Below are 16,291 nucleotides of genomic sequence, written 5' to 3'. Positions count from 1 at the left end.
TTTTGTTTTGTTGGTTTTTGGTTTTGGATCAAAGCCTAGACAAGAGAGCTATGCCTAGAATTGGGCCTAAAATGAAGAGTGCCATGGCAGAGGGCACTTGGATCTTTTATGGCTTTGTCCATAAAAGTTGTTGCCATGGACCTGGTTACAATGTGTTCAGTGATAATCACAGTTTTCCATGCCCTCTCTAGGAAAGTTCAGAGAGAAAGTGAAGAGAAAATCAAGAGATGAAATGTTAAATTAATGGCAGTAAAACTGGAGGAAGGAACTGGGCTTCTTGATAGAGAATGAGAAATTGATGTCAGCTGGAGCTCAGAGCTCTACCTGTAAGATGTTTGTCACATCTTCTGGGAAGGGCCCTTGGATACATTTTAGCAACAACTGAATTCCAAGGAATGATGGACAGGGCTTCACCATTGCAGCCTGAGATGGCACAATGGCACAACTGGCCCAAAACGTAGAATTTTACTATTTTTCTTCCTTTCTTTCTTTCTTTCTTTCTTTCTTTCTTTCTTTCTTTCTTTCTTTCTTTCTTTCTTTCTTTCTTTCTTCCTTCCTTCCTTCCTTCCTTCCTTCCTTCCTTCCTTCCTTTCTTTCTTTCTTTCTTTCCTTCCTTCCTTCCTTCTTTCCTTCTTTCCTTCTTTCTTTCTTTCTTTCTTTCTTTCTTTCTTTCTTTCTTTCTTTCTTTCTTTCTTTCTTTCTTTCTTTCTTTCTTTCTTTCTTTCTTTCTTTCTTTCTTTCTTTCTTTCTTTCTTCCTTTCTCTTTCTTCCTTCTTTCCTTCCCTTCCTTCCTTCCTTCCTTCCTTCCTTCCTTCCTTCCTTCCTTCTTTCTTTCGCTTGATTTTTGTTTGAAAGTTTTTGTCCTACAATTCAAAGTTGTTATTTTCTAGAATTATGGAATTATGACGATTTGGAATTGAGATAAAATATTTGTGCAGGCCGATGGAGACACCAACCTTTAATTCCAACACAAAGAAGACAGAGACAGAGGCATCTCTGAGTTCTGGATCAGCCCGGCTTTTACAATAATCTCAGGGTAGGACTCCCTGCTGCTAAGATAAAGCCAAGCCCTGGCTCCTGAAAAAAAATGGTCAGTTTAAGTTTTCCTGTTGTCATCAGCACAAATTGATGCTTTCATAAGCCGGATGCCGCAAGCTCCAGCTTTTCTTTGATTACTGCTACCAGCAGAAAGAAGGGATATTCTGTTTATCAGTATAAGAGGCCAAAGTTAGGCTGAGAATGAACATGCCAGCTGCATGACTCCCCCAGCCAAAGCTACTGAATGCAGATTGAGGTGTGATGTCACCTTGCTCTGGGCAGTTGGCTGATTCCTGTACACTCAAGGCGCTCTCTTGGGGGACAGGTGGTGATTCAACCAGGTACAGAGAGACACAGTGACATTTTAGGGGGCAAAGTATGCGTCAGCCTAGTTAGGTGCCCAAAACTCAAAGGCTATAATTCATGTATTGAAAAGGTGGAACCATCCATTCCTTATGGAAAAGATGTGGGATGAAAATAGCTAAAGCAAATGCAGAAACCCAGGCCCAAACCTCTAAACAGATACAAGGTGCCTAGCATATGCTTAAGAATTAAAAGTAGAAAGGAATTTAAATAAAGCTGATTTTTAAAAGTTGTTTTTTTTCTGTTGTTGGAAAACCAGCTTATCCCTTTAAATGTAAAGCTATTTCATGAGGGATGGGTGTCCAAGTGTTCAGAGGAGAATATTTTGATCTATATAGTCTTGTTTTGATTTTCAACATAAAAACGATTACATGTTCAATGGCAATAGTAAAATTTTGTAGAATAATAAAATCTCTTTGAGAGAGGTCAAAATGGAACAGACTTAGGTAAAACAGAGAATGCTACATTAAATCAGTCTATACTTATATGACTTCAAACTACAAAACAAGCAAGTAATGTAACCCCTGACCCCTCCACATAAGAACATCTCTAAGACCTCTAGCTAGAACTTTAAGTATGCATGACCAATAAATACTTGGCTACAATATCCTCAAAACTTTATCATGCCATTATTTTAAGGGACATAGATAAAACTGGTTTACAATTTGGTTTACCATCCAGACTGGCTTATAGAAAGATGTCTTTTCTTCTGCTCATACAGAAAGCAGAAAACTGTCCTTAATTGATTTTGCATTCTGCACATACCGTACATTTATGATTTTAGGACTGTACAATGCTCATGAGAAATTGTATGTTTTTAGAACAAAAGAACCAGACACCAATGACACTGGATCAAACCTGACAAGATCCATTCTCCAGGATGCTGAAGCACTGACATACATTCCAGAATCTAGCATGGTCCAGCCACAGCTGTTTCAGTTGTTGCTCCTTCAAATCCTGCTTCCAGGACAGCTTTAAAGAAGACTGCTTCTCCCAATTGATCCAGCCTTTCAGATTGTTCCACATAGGATTTTATCTAAGCCTATGTTTCTCAATATTTAGAACCTGGACCACAACTGTTATTGCGAGCTCATTTAACCATTTTCCCAATGTTATTTGGGCCCCCCCAAATGTATCTTACACCCCAAAATCAGCAGGAAGCAACCATAAAATAACATTGTCCCATTTCCCTTAAAGGGGGTTGAGTAGATTTCTTGGGCTATGGATGTTTATTGTCATTATAGGATGGTTACAAGGTATTAATGGTCTTATTTGGAGAGAAAAACAAGGTATAAAAATGCAGAACCAAGGGTTTCTCTTTTTCTTTTTTTCCCTCTATCTCTCTTTTCTAGATAAAGTGAAAGAGACTGAAAAGAAAGAAGGATGAACATAAAAATATCTTACAAGAACAATAAAAAGGCAGATTAATGTATCTATTCTTCAACTTAGAGATATTGTTATATTTACATAAGGTTATTTTGATACATTAATATAAATTTTAGTGTATTAATATAAATTCAAGTTTACTTTGCCATCTTAAAAAAAAGAATTCTTTGACAACAAGGCAAGTCACTCCTCACAGCACCCAACCTCCATCAAAGAAGATGATGAGCACTGAAGGACCTCCATAGGCAGATGGCTTCAAATGGGGCAAGTTATCCACCAGGGCAAATAAAATGCCCGCAATTTTACCACAGACAGAATTCTGCTTAAAATGGGTAAGCTTAGATGCAGGCTGAGTCGACTGTGAAGACAGGGTAAGCAAGTTCTTCCAAGTTCTTGATTCACAAATATGTCTGACAGATACACTTGGCCAGAAGGCTAAAGATGCTGCTCTAACATGATTTTTGGTGACTGTCCAGGCAGTGAACTGTCTCTGCCATTTCTTATTCTTTGGAAGCTGCTAGCCTGCACTTCTTCTTCACTCAGGTAATTACTTTTATTCCTTCTCAAGTCTCTGATGGGGTTGAAGACCGGATATAGCTTTGCAATTAACCTTAGTTGCTTCTGATTTAAAAAAGAAAAAAAAAAGTTTAAGGTCTAGATAGATTTTTTTTAAGGTTGAGAGGTACAAGATGTGATAGAAAATAAATTTTGTACAAAACTTGAGACTCACCAAGATTAAATAAATAATATTTTCCAGGTTACCAAATATCTTTAGACTAGACATTATATATGTCAATCATACCTATTGGTTCTTATGTTTGTTTCATAATTATTCTTACTGTATATAGTTTTTAAAAGGACCTTTTTAATTATACAGAAAGGGGAAGATGTTGGAGAAAGGTCCAAATGTGTTTTCAAATGCTGATTTCAGGGCCTTGATATCTGGGGATGCCTCATGTGCTTGAGGAAGAATTCTAGGCAGGCTATGTGACCTCCTCTAGAGAGCAAGGATGAGGGCACAGGGACATGCAGGCCTGGAGAGGGAGGTAGTGCTCCCACTCCTGCCAATCTCAGCACAGGATTTCTGAGGTTTGGATATACCTACACCCCAGTCTTGCTCTGTGATGTCTTTCCTCTGTCACATGGCTCCCTCGACCCACAATCTTTATTTGGTAATTTCTTGAACATTTTCTATGTACTTTCATAAGTTTTGGTCATATTCATCCCTACTTTCCCATCTAATTTTCCCCAGTTGTTTTCCTTGTCTTCTTTTTCATTAATAGCCTCCTCATTATAATTTGTGTTGCTCATTGATTCATGATGCCATTCACTGCAACATGATTGACTTGATAGGGTCCACACTCTTAAAAGTGTGTCTCCCTTACCAAACCACCATAAATAAACCACAAACAACAAACTCAAAATAAACCAAAGGGAAGTAAACGAAAGGGGTGAAAGTCTAATCAGAAATTATATTATAAGCCAAAATATTTTTTGTGAAGCAAAATAATTACTAGAAGAAAGACAGACAGACAGACAGACAGACAGACAGACAGACAGACAGATTGGAAATATGATGGTAACAGGGATACTGAGCCTAAGAAAGTCTTGGGGGAAGAAATGCGCATTAAGAGTTATACACAAAATGAAATTTACTGTAATTTGAACCCACCACTCAAAGCCTAAACTCTATGTGATCCAGAACAGCATGCGCATGAGTTCACAAATACAAACTTACTCCCATCACTCTAATGTTCACTAACAGGTTGCTTCTCAAGGATAGAGAGCAACTCCAGGACTGATTATGCCCATATTAGAATGAATACTATAATTTGGAGTTAATGTTTGTGATTTCTTATTAGACAGGCTTGTCTGAAGACAACAGTGACCCACATCCAGGATCTTAAAGCAATGTTTGAACGGTAACACTTTCTTCTTGAAAAAAAAAAAAACAAAACAGTGCTTTTACTCTTCACTTAATGTGTGCTTTTTAGGAAAAGTATACCAGACATCTAAAATCCATTTGTAAACCATTTATCAAAAATATCTAACATGGCCTTTTGATTTCTTTATTTTTTTTTCACATTTTCCTGGCACATGGATATTGCATATCAGTATTTCTTCAAACTTCAATTGATTCTATTTACACCCTTTGAAAGGAAATTGCCCATCTTTGAGAGTCTCTTCCACAACAGAACATGAAAAATTCATTTTTCCAAAGAGCTTTTCCAAAGTAATTGCTGCAAGGATGTGGAGACTTGATCAGAATGAAGTGAACATTTTAAATAAATGTTTTATTATTAGCAACACGATTATACATACACCTATTACTATTGAGTGCTAATTACCCATCTCCATGACTACAATTTCTGAAATTTATGTAACTTTAATAAATGTTAATGGGCACTATAACATGGGTACAGGTTTGGACATATGTCAACTAAATTGTTAATTATGGGGTCATTTTGTTTCCTGGTGGAACATTGTAGCTTTAATCACAAATGTTAAAAGAAAAACAAGTGTAATGTTACCACCAATTTATAAAAATGATTTTAAAAAATTATTTTTATCCTGTCCTTCTTTCCCTTCCTTTCCCTTCCCTTTTCTTACCCTGCCCTCTTCCTTTCACTTTCTCCCTTTTTCTCTTTCTGTCTCCCTCTTTCTTTATCTTTTCCTGCCTCTGTTTCTCCCTGTGTGTCATTCTGTCACTGTCTCCTAACTCTATCTCATTATTTATGTTCTGTAACTAGGGATGCCTCTCCATTCCTCCTAAAGGAAATATTTTGCCTTTTGTACAGGATATTACTATTCAAACTATAGTGTCTATATTCTGAGCTAGCTGTCAACTATTTCAAATTTTTAAGCAATCGTGACAGTACTGGAGTATTTTTCATCATAATAATAAAGACTTGTATAATGCTCAAGATGATGTTCAAAAAATTTTCTGAGTCCAGTGTGTAATCTAAAGACTTTTGGTGATGTTTCTTTGGAGGTAGTCATTTGGAAATAATGCACTCTTATAGGAAACACTTGCATTTAACACTTCAGAAAAAAAAATCTGTGAGAAAAATGCAGTGACCACATGACAAGCTTTAAAAGAAAATAAGCTCTAATTCATATTTTCACAAAAAAATTCAAGCTCTTATGTGAATTACTGATATAAAAACATGTATACAAATACACAGTTGATTTCTTTAATCAATTATTTTATGAAACTAAATTAAATATATTATCCATATGCTAGAGTTTATTTTTTAGCAAAAATCGCTCAAAATTCTTACTTGCTTAAAGCTGTAGTTTATGTTATTCTCCAGAGTGCTTCGTTCATGAGTGCAATGCATTTGTCTACCACCTGTTGATAAATGGGCTCCTAGAGTAAGTAGGTTCCTAGGGACATGCCTTTCTAGGGATATTTTGTTTTCTCTCTTTCTCTACCTCTCTTTTTCAGTTTCCCCTCTCTCCCCCTTCTACTGTCCATCTCCCATGATGTGGGTCATTTTGTTATATTTGGTGTACCCTACCATGAACCTCTATCTCACCGTACATGGTCAAGAAGCTACAGCATCATGTAACCATGACCTGATGAGTCTTAAGTATTTACTCTTTAATTGTTTTTTTCAGATATTTAGTCACAGTGACACAATATGACAAAACAGCATTGTAAGAATTTTAGTAGATCCAAGATGGCGGTGCTGGGAGGACACCCTGTCTGAGGAGCAGGACAGCAGTGTCAACACAGTGACCAGGAGACTGAATTCTGGGACCTAAAACACCAGTGATTGTGATTCCCAGGTGAGAGGAAATCCTACAGTGTGGAAATCAATCAGGACAGAACTCAGGTCACTCAGTTAATCCCTGGAAAAAGTCTTGGGGACTGCCGGGCACATAGCTGCCAGCCCAGATTGGGGCACATAGATTCTGGCCCTCTAGAAGCACACGCAGGCACTGTCCCAGACAGGGGTACACAGCCTCTGGCCCAGAGTGATGTTCCTAGCATTCAACCCAGAGCAGAGCCCTCAGTTACTGGCCCAGAGAGGAACGCAAAGCCTCCAGCCCAGAACTGGGGCACACTGCTGCCAGCCCAAAGACCTGCTGCGCATCCAACACACCTTCCTAGACAGAACTGTGGGCCCCAGGGCACCAGAAACTGAGTTTCCCCGTTGGAAAACAGTGTAACAAGAACAGCAGCTCACTAAAATCAAAGCAAGAAACCCAGCAGAAGGGCAGATGTCTCCAGGACTTCTACGGTTAGAGGGAGCCCCCCTTACTAACAAAGAGCACAGATAGCACTCAGGTCTGTAAGCCTGAGGTGAGCAGTGGCAACTCCTGAGAAACATCAGTCATTCAGTGGCCATACCCAAAAAGTGGAGGAGGCTTCATTCAGGAAAAAATCATCTTCCTGCCAAGGGGATTCTCCCAATCCCTGGATTCCAGGAAGCACCAGAAACTAACAGCCAACACCTAAAATAGCCCAATGGGTAGAGGCCAGTGTAAAAGCTCAACCAACAAAAGACAGAGTAATATGGCATCTCCAAAACTCAGTCATCCAGGGGCAAGCAGCCCTGGACACCCCAGCATAATTGCAATTCAAGAAGATGACCTTACATCTATGATGATGAAAAAGATAATAGAGGAAACAAATAAAATACATAAAGAATTAGAGGAAGGTAAAATCAAACAGATTATGGCCATCTGTAAAGAAATGGAGGAAGTTAAAGACAAATAGATTATAGCCATCTGTGAAGAAATATGGGAAGATGTAGCCAAATAGTTTGTAGCCTTCAGAGAGTAAATACTTGAAATACTGAAAGAAATAAAATAAACAGAGGAATGTTCAAACAAACAGCTGAAGGAACTAAAAGAAAAACAGGAAAAATACAGACAGGTGAAGGAAATCAACAAAACAACTCAAGATCTGAAGACAGAATTGGAAAAATTAAAGAAAGCACAAAAGGAGGAAGTCATGGACAGGAAAAATTTAAGGAAGAAAACAGGAACTACAGAGGTAAGCATAACCAATAGACTACAAGAGATGGAAGAAAAAATCTCAGGTATAGAAGATACAATGGTTGAAATCGATGTATCTGTCAAAGGAAATGTTAAATCTAAAAAAATTTTGTGACACAGACCATACAAGAAATCCAAGACAATATGAAAAAACAAACCTAAGAATAATAGGAATAGAGGAAAAAGAAGATTTCCTCCTCTAAGGCCCAGAAAATATATTCAACAAAATCATAGAAGAAAATTTCCCCAACTTAAAGGAGAGGACTATTAGAATACAAGCGGCCTACAGAACATCTAATAAATTAGACCAGAAAAGAAAATCCTCCCACCACATAATAATCAAAACAGAAAGTATACAGAACAAAGAAAAAGTACAAAAGCTGCAAGGGAAAAAGGCCAAGTAACATAAAATGGCAAACACATCAGAATCACACCTGACTTCTCAACAGAGACTATGAAAGCCAGAAGGGCCTGGATGGATATCATATAGACCCTAACAGAGCACAGATGTCAGCCTAGTCTAGTATACCCAGCAAAATTCTCAGCCATCATAGATGGGAAAAAGTAAGATATTCAATGACAAAAACAAATTTAAACAATATCTATCCACAAATCCAGCATTACAGAAGATACTAGAGGGAAAAATACAACCCAGGAAAACTAACTACATTCAGGAAAACACAGGAAACAATCTCACTACAGCAAAACTAAAAGCAGCCAAGCACACAAACACACTACCACATCAAAATCAAAGCATCTAACAGCTACTGGTCATTAACCTCCCTTAACATCAAGGGAGTCAACTCTCCAATAAAAAGACAAAGACTAACAGATTGGATATAAAAACAAGATCCAACAATCTGCAACATACAAGAAACAAACCTAAGTAACAAAATAGACATTACCTGAGAGTAAAGGGTTGGAAGCTGGTTCTCCAAACAAATGAGCCCAAGAAGCAAGCAGAAATAGCCATTCTAATATCTAATAAAATAGATTTTCAACGAAAATTAATCAAAGGAGATGGGGAAGGTCATTTTGTACTCATCAAAGGAAAACTCCACAAAGAAGACACCACAATTCTGAACATCTATGCCCCAAATAGAAGAGCACCCACATTTGTAAAAGAAACATTAATAAAACTGAAACCACATATAGATTCCCACACATTAATAGTGGGAGATTTCAACATCCCACTCTTGAAAAAGGAAAGGTCAACAAAACAGAAATTAAACAAAGTAACAATGACCCTAACAGAGGTTGTGAATCAAATGGACCTAACAGAAATCTACAAAACCTTTCACCCAAACAGAAAAGGATTTACCTTCTTCTCAGCACCTCATGGAACCTTCTCCAAAGTAGACCATAAATTTGGTCACAAAACAAGTCTCAACAGATACAAAAAGATTGAAATAATCCCATGTATCCTACCTAACCACCATGTACTAAAGCTGGACCTCAACAACAACAGAAATAACAAAAAGCTTACAGTCACATGGAAACTGAACAACTTGCTACTCAATGACAGCTGGGTTAAGGAAGAAATAAAGAAAGAAATTAAAGTCTTTCTAGAATTCAATAAAAGTGAAGGCACAACATACCCAAACTTATGGGTCACAGTGAATGCAGTGTTAAGAGGAAAGTTCACAGCACTAAGTGCCTTCAAGAAGAAATTCAAAACATCTCATTTAAACAACATAATGGTTTACCTAAAATCCCTAGGGAAAAAACAAAGAAGCGGACACACTAAAGAGGAGTAGATGGCTGGAAATAATAAAGCTTAGGGATGAAATCAATTTATTAGAAACAAATAAAACAATTCAAAGAATCAATAAAACCAAGAGTTGATTCTTTGAGAAAATCAACAAGAAAGCCAAACTAACTATAAGGCAGAGAGACACTGCCCAAATCAACAAAGTCAGAAATGAAAAGGGGGACATAACTACAGACATTGAGGAAATCCAAACAATCATTAGGTCAAAAGCCTATATGCCACAAAATTTGAAAATCTAAGTGAGATGGATAATTTTCTTGATCAATTCCACTTGCCAAAGCTGAACCAAGACCAGGAAAATCAATTAAATAGTCCTATATCCCCTAAGGAAATAGAAGTGGTCATCAAAAGTCTCCCATCCAAAAAAAGCCCAGGGCCGGATGGTTTCAACACAGACTTCTACTAGACCTTCAAAGAAGAGCTATCACCAATACTTTTCAAAATAATCCACAAAATAGAAACAGAACGAACACTACTAATCTCATTCTATGAAGCCACAGTCACCTTGGTACCTAAAACTCACAGACCCAACAAAGAAAAAGAATTTCAGGCCAATCTCCCTTATGAATAGAAGAGAAGGAAGAGAAAATCTCTGGAGCTGAAGATACACTCGCAGAAATTGATACTTCTCTCAAAGAAAAAGTAAAATCGGAAAAGTCCTAAAAACAAAATATCTAAGAAATCAAGGATGCCATGAAAAGACGAAATCAAAGAATAATAGGAATTGAAGAAAAAGAAGACTCCAGGTTCCAAGATCCAGAAAATATTTTCAAGAAAATCATAGAAGAAAATTTTCCCAACTTAAAGAAAGAGATGTCCATAAATATACAAGAGGCCTACGGAACACCAAATAGACTAGACCAGAAAAGAAACACATCGTGTCACATCATAGTCAAAACACTAAATCTACAGAACAAAGAAAAGATGTTAAAAGCAGCAAGGGAAAAAGGCCAAGTAACATATGAAGGTAGACCTATCAGAAGCACACTGGACGTCTCATCAGAAACTATGAAAGCCAGAAGGGCCTGGGCAAGTATCATGGAGACTCTAAGAGACCACAAATGTCAACCCAGACTACTACACCATGCAAAGATTTCAATCAACGTAGATGGAGAAAACAATATATTCCATGACAAAACTAAATGTATGCAATATCTACACAGCAAACCATCCCTACAGAAGATACTAGAAGGAAAACTCCAATCCAATAAAAACAAATTCACCCAAGAAAACATAGCATACAGATAATATCCCAACAAAAATGAAAAGAAAACAAGCAATGAAACACAGTAAGACCACTGACTCCAATGTAAAAGGAACTGACATTCAGTGGTCACTATTATCTATCAACATCAATGGACTCAACTCTGCAATAAAAAGACACAGACTAACAGAATGGGTGCTGAAACAGGCTCCAATATTCTGCTGCATTCAAGAAACATCCCTCTGAAACAAAGTTAAACACTACTTCAGAGTAAAGAGCTGGAAAAATATCTTTCAAGCAAATGGACCCAGAAAACAAGCTGGGGTAGCTATCCTAACATCTAATAAAATAGACTTTCAAAAAATTAATCAAAAAAAGATGAGGAGGGACACTACATTCTCATCAAAGGAAAAATCCACCAAGAGGACATCACAATTCTGAACATCTATGTCCCAAATACAAGAGCATTTATATTCATAAACAAAACATTACTAAAACTTAATCACACATCAATCCCAACACCTCGATAGTGGGAGACTTCAACACTCCACTTTCACCAAGGGACAGATCATCAAAACAGAAGCCTAATAAGGAAATAAAGGCACTTTCAGAGGTCCTAAATCAAATGGACCTAATAGATGTCTACAGAACTTTCCACCCAAACTCAAAAGAGTATACCTTCTTTTCAGCACCTCATGGAATGTTCTCCAAAATAGACCATATAGTTGGTCACAAAGCAAGCCTCAACAGATACAAGAAGATTGAAATAACCCTCTGTATTCTATCTGACTACCATGGACTAAAGCTGGACCTCAACATCAATGGAATTAGAAAAAAGCCTACAAGCACATGGAAACTGAACAACTTGCTGCTCAATTATAGCTGGGTTATGGAAGAAATAAAGAAAGAAATTAAAGACTTCCTAGAATTCAATGAAAATGAAGGTACAATATACCCTAATTTATGGGACACAACGAAAGCAGTGCTCAGAGAAAAATTCATAGCACTAAGTGCCTTCAAGAAAAAAAATTTGTGACATCTAGAATCCATGCACAGATGTAGCCCATGGCAGTTCATGGTCCAAGTGGATTTCACAGTAATGGAAACTCTGACATGAATTGATTGGCCTGCTCTTTGATCACCTCCCCCTGAGTGGGGAGCAGCCTTACCAGACCACAGAGGAAGACAATGCAGCTACTCCTGATGAGACTTAATAGACTAGGATCAGAAGGAAGGAAAGGAAAACCTCCCCTATCAATGGACTTGGGGAGGGCCATTTGTGGAGAAAGGGGAGGGAGGGATTGGGAGGGGAGATGGGAAGGAGGTATAGGTGGATATAAAGTGAATAAAGTGTAATTAATAAAAATTTAAAAGAAAAGAATTTTAGCAAACTTCCCTGGATTACCTATATGAAAATTAAAGCCCAAAGTCCAGAAGTTCTGAGCTTTTCTATTCCAAATAGTACACTGTATACTTTGGGGAAGAGGATTCAGGAATTAATTCACCTTCGGTTCTGTTGATATACCAAATGGTCAGCCAAGAAAGCATATGAGGACAGGACATTTTATATTCATGTATTTAGATATGTGTGTATAACAATTTATGAAAAAGATTCCTTGAACATGAAAGATACTAAGAAAGGAACATTTAGAAGAAGAAAAAAAGATAAATAATAATAATAATGAAAAAATTAATGATAATTTTGAAAAGTTTTTTTATGTTATGTGTATGGATGTTTTGCCTGCATGTTTGTCTGTTTACCATGTGCATGCAATGTCACAGCAAGCATTGTATACCCTGGACTTGGAATTGATTTCAGGTATTTTGGAATAGCATCCATGCCCTATCCACTAAGCTTTTAAGCACAAATATAACTGTCATATTCGTACCTCAAGATCTGTCTTTCTCAAGTAACTTATTAAAACTGTACAGACTTTCTATGCCTGCTCCAGCTCCAAATAATCACATGGAGACATTTATTTATAGTAGCTTTAGGCCTTAGATTACTCTTGTTTCCACCTAGCTCTTGTGACCTATGTTAACCCATATTAATTTATTTATATAAGTCTATTAACACATAGTTGTATTATATATGTTCTGCCCTGTGTTACCTCTCCTCAGTTTCAGGCGTCTGACTTCCTCCATGACTGATCCCAAGCATCTAATTCCTTCCCCAAAGTTATCATCTCTCAAGAAATCCTTCCTATACTTTATTGCCTTTGCTATTGCCTCTTCAGCTCTTCATTCAACCAATGAGACGGTGATTGAAAGCAAAGTTTAGAAAACACTGAGGCGGGAGATGCTTTAACCTGTACTCAACTCTCTGACTAGAGAAAACAGCATTTGAATAATACAAGCACAGTCTTTACACAGTGCAAAAAGATTATCCCAACGAAAAGATTATCCCAATCCATTTTTAGAAGCCTGGATTTTTAGCGTACTATATTTATTCTTCACTAAAAATGTCTTCAATACCTTTTTATTTATTCTGGTTGAGAGAATGAGAAATCTATAAGGCCAGAAACTCACCAGCTATGCTCTCAGAGAACTGCAAAAATGTCACATTTAAGTGTTGCAGCGCAGTAAGAAAGGTGGCTTTATTTTCACCAGGTACACAAGATCTGTTTCTTTGACACATGATATTCGTCCCAGTGCAGCAATTTTCTCATCTTTTCCTTCTTGCATTTGTGAATTTGTTCTCAGTGATAGATAGTCCTATAAATTATTAAGGTCATTTTTAAGAAACAGAAGTGCTATTAATATATTTTGAGAAATAAGCATAAGCTAGGCAGGTCTTTAGGGAAGCCAGTAGGCATTGCTGACCTCATCATATAGGACAGAATATTCCTCTTGGCAATAATACTACCCGCTGGGTAATGGCATGACACAGCCAGGGAGGCTCCTCAGCCCTCAGTGCTCAGTGCTCAGGATGATCTTCCACCCAGATTGAGGATAATTTTCAGGTTTTAATATCTGGCTTATAATAAACTCTCATTCATACTACTACATTTTCTTATTCCTCTTTATGTCTGATTTGGCTGTAACTTCAAGGATGACATGTCACATTGTTGACAGAGTTTCTTTCAAGCAAGGCTGGAGGGGAAACGTTGGAAATTATCCTCTCTCTATTTACATAGGGCATTGCCTTGGCAAGAAATATATTTCTTAGTATTTTTAGTGCTGACCTGTGTTTTCCTGCAGTGACATGCCAAGATGCAAATCAACAGTATCCCAGAATATTTCTTCCTTGGAAAAATATTTATTCTAGATACAGTCCGTTAAAATGAAGTTAATTGAAATATGCTAGTATATCTAATAAAAATTTTATCTTATATGGAGTGTAGAATTTGGGTAAAAAATCCAGAGGGTTGAAGTCAACAATGAGGCAGAATGACCACGTGAAGATCACGCCCCAACAGAGAAGCTCCTGTGACTGTCAAAACTGGAAGAGGAAGAAAGAGTAGCCCTAGGAAACTCTGGTGTGCGTAAGGTCCACCAACATCTTCATATTTATTCATTTATCTATTTATTTATTTATTTTTAAATTATTATTCACTTTGCATCCCAGTCATAGCCCCATCACCCACCCTCCCTCCTTCTTACTCCCTTATTCCCCTCCCCAAGTCCTCAGAAATAGGGTGCCCTCCTTCCCTATCAGCTGACCTCAGCCTATCAAGTCTCATCAGGACTGTCTGCATCCTCTTTCTCTGTATCCTGGCAAGGCTGCCCTACCAAAAGAAAGTGATCCAGGAGCAGGTAACAGAGTTCATGTCAGAGACAGGCCCTGTTCCCCTTACTAGAGAACCCACTTGGATACTGAGCTATCAGCTACATCTGAGCAGAAGACCTGCCAATGTCTGAATGTCAGACTTCTACTCTGAAAAACAGAAACAATAAGTTTTATGGCTCCAGGTCTGTGCCTAGTTGCTAGGCTAACATTCCAAAAGGAACATAAGACACAGACACCATTATGTAGACTTTCTGTTTTGTGCAACATTGCCATCAACATCACCTCAAACTGAAGGAAGATTATTCTGGCCTAGAGGAATACTTCAAAATGGTTATTATTTACATGATGACAAGAACAAGCCCAGAGAGCTGAACTTAATTCACAGAGACAAAACCAACTCCTGTTTCAAACCTGCAGTATCTCTACTGCTCTGTAATTGTTTTGAGATATTTCAAGCCATAAATGATTTGTAATCTCTTTTGTGTTTTCTCTGAAGCAACAGCCTTGCAGATGGAAAATAGTTAAACAATTCGCATGACTGGATAACAGTTCCTCAGGTCTTGTTTATGTCTGCTTGAATAAATAAAATCCAGCCAGTGTGGTGGCTTTCACTGGTACTCTTAGCACCTGTGAAGCTAATCCTAGCACTAGAGAAGCTGAGGCAAGTAGATTACCCTCTGTGAGTGCAAGCCCACCTTGGGCTGCTTAGTGACACCATATCTTCAAATGCAAAATTAAAAGTAACCATTTCTAGTTATGTAGGGATGTCTCTGCTCTTTTGAATATCAAAAACCTGAGATTTTTTTATATTAAGCATTTATTAATTTTTAAATTAAATTTTTATTTTTTATATTCATTACAGTTAATTCACTTTGTATCCCAGCTGTAGCCCCCTCCTTCTTTCCCTTCCAATCCTACCCTCCTTTTCTCAAATCCTCCTGTGCCCCTCTTCAAGTCCACAAATAGGGGAGGTCTTCCTTTCCTACCATCTGACCCTAGCTTATCTGGTCTCATCAGAACTGGCTGCATTGTCCTCTGTGGCCTAGCAAGGCTGATCCCGCATGGGGGGGGTGGGGAGGGTGGTCAAAGGGCTAGCCACTGAGTTCATGTCAGAGCCAGTACCTCTTCCCCTTACTCGGGTACCCACTTGGATACTGAGGTACCTGCCATGGACTACATCTGAGCAGGGGTTATAGTTTATATCCATGAATGATCCTTGGTTGGAGTATCAGTCTCAGAAAAGACCCCTGTGCCCAGATACTTTGGTTTTGTTGCTCCCCTTGTGGAGCTCCTCTCCTCTCCAGGTTTTACTATCTCCTCCTTCTTTCATAAGATTCCATACACTCTGCCCAAAGTTTGTTTATGAGTTTCAGCATCTACTTTGCTACACTGCTAGGTAGAGTCTTCCAGAGGCCCTCTGTGGTAGGCTTCTGTCCTGTTTCATGTTTTCTCCTTCTTCAAATGTCCTCCCTATTTGCCTTTCTGAATGAGGATTGATCATCTTACCCAGGGTCCTCCTTCTAGCTCAGTTTCTTTTTTTAAATTTAATTTAATTTAATTATTAGTTACATTTTATTAACTATGTATCCCAGGTGTATCCCGCTCCCTCATTCCCTCCCAATGTCTCCCTCCCTTCCTCATCTCCTCTTTGCCCCTTTCCATGTCCACTGATTGGGGAGAACCTCCTCCCCTTTCATCTGACACTGTTTTATCAGGTATCTTCAGGACTGGCTGCAAAGTTCTCCTCTGTGGCCTAGCAGGATTGCTCCTCCCTTGGGAGGTGGGGATGTCA

Source organism: Meriones unguiculatus, chromosome 21, assembly GCF_030254825.1.
Source record: "Meriones unguiculatus strain TT.TT164.6M chromosome 21, Bangor_MerUng_6.1, whole genome shotgun sequence".
Lineage (NCBI taxonomy): Eukaryota > Metazoa > Chordata > Mammalia > Rodentia > Muridae > Meriones > Meriones unguiculatus.
This window is presented reverse-complemented; position numbering follows the sequence as displayed.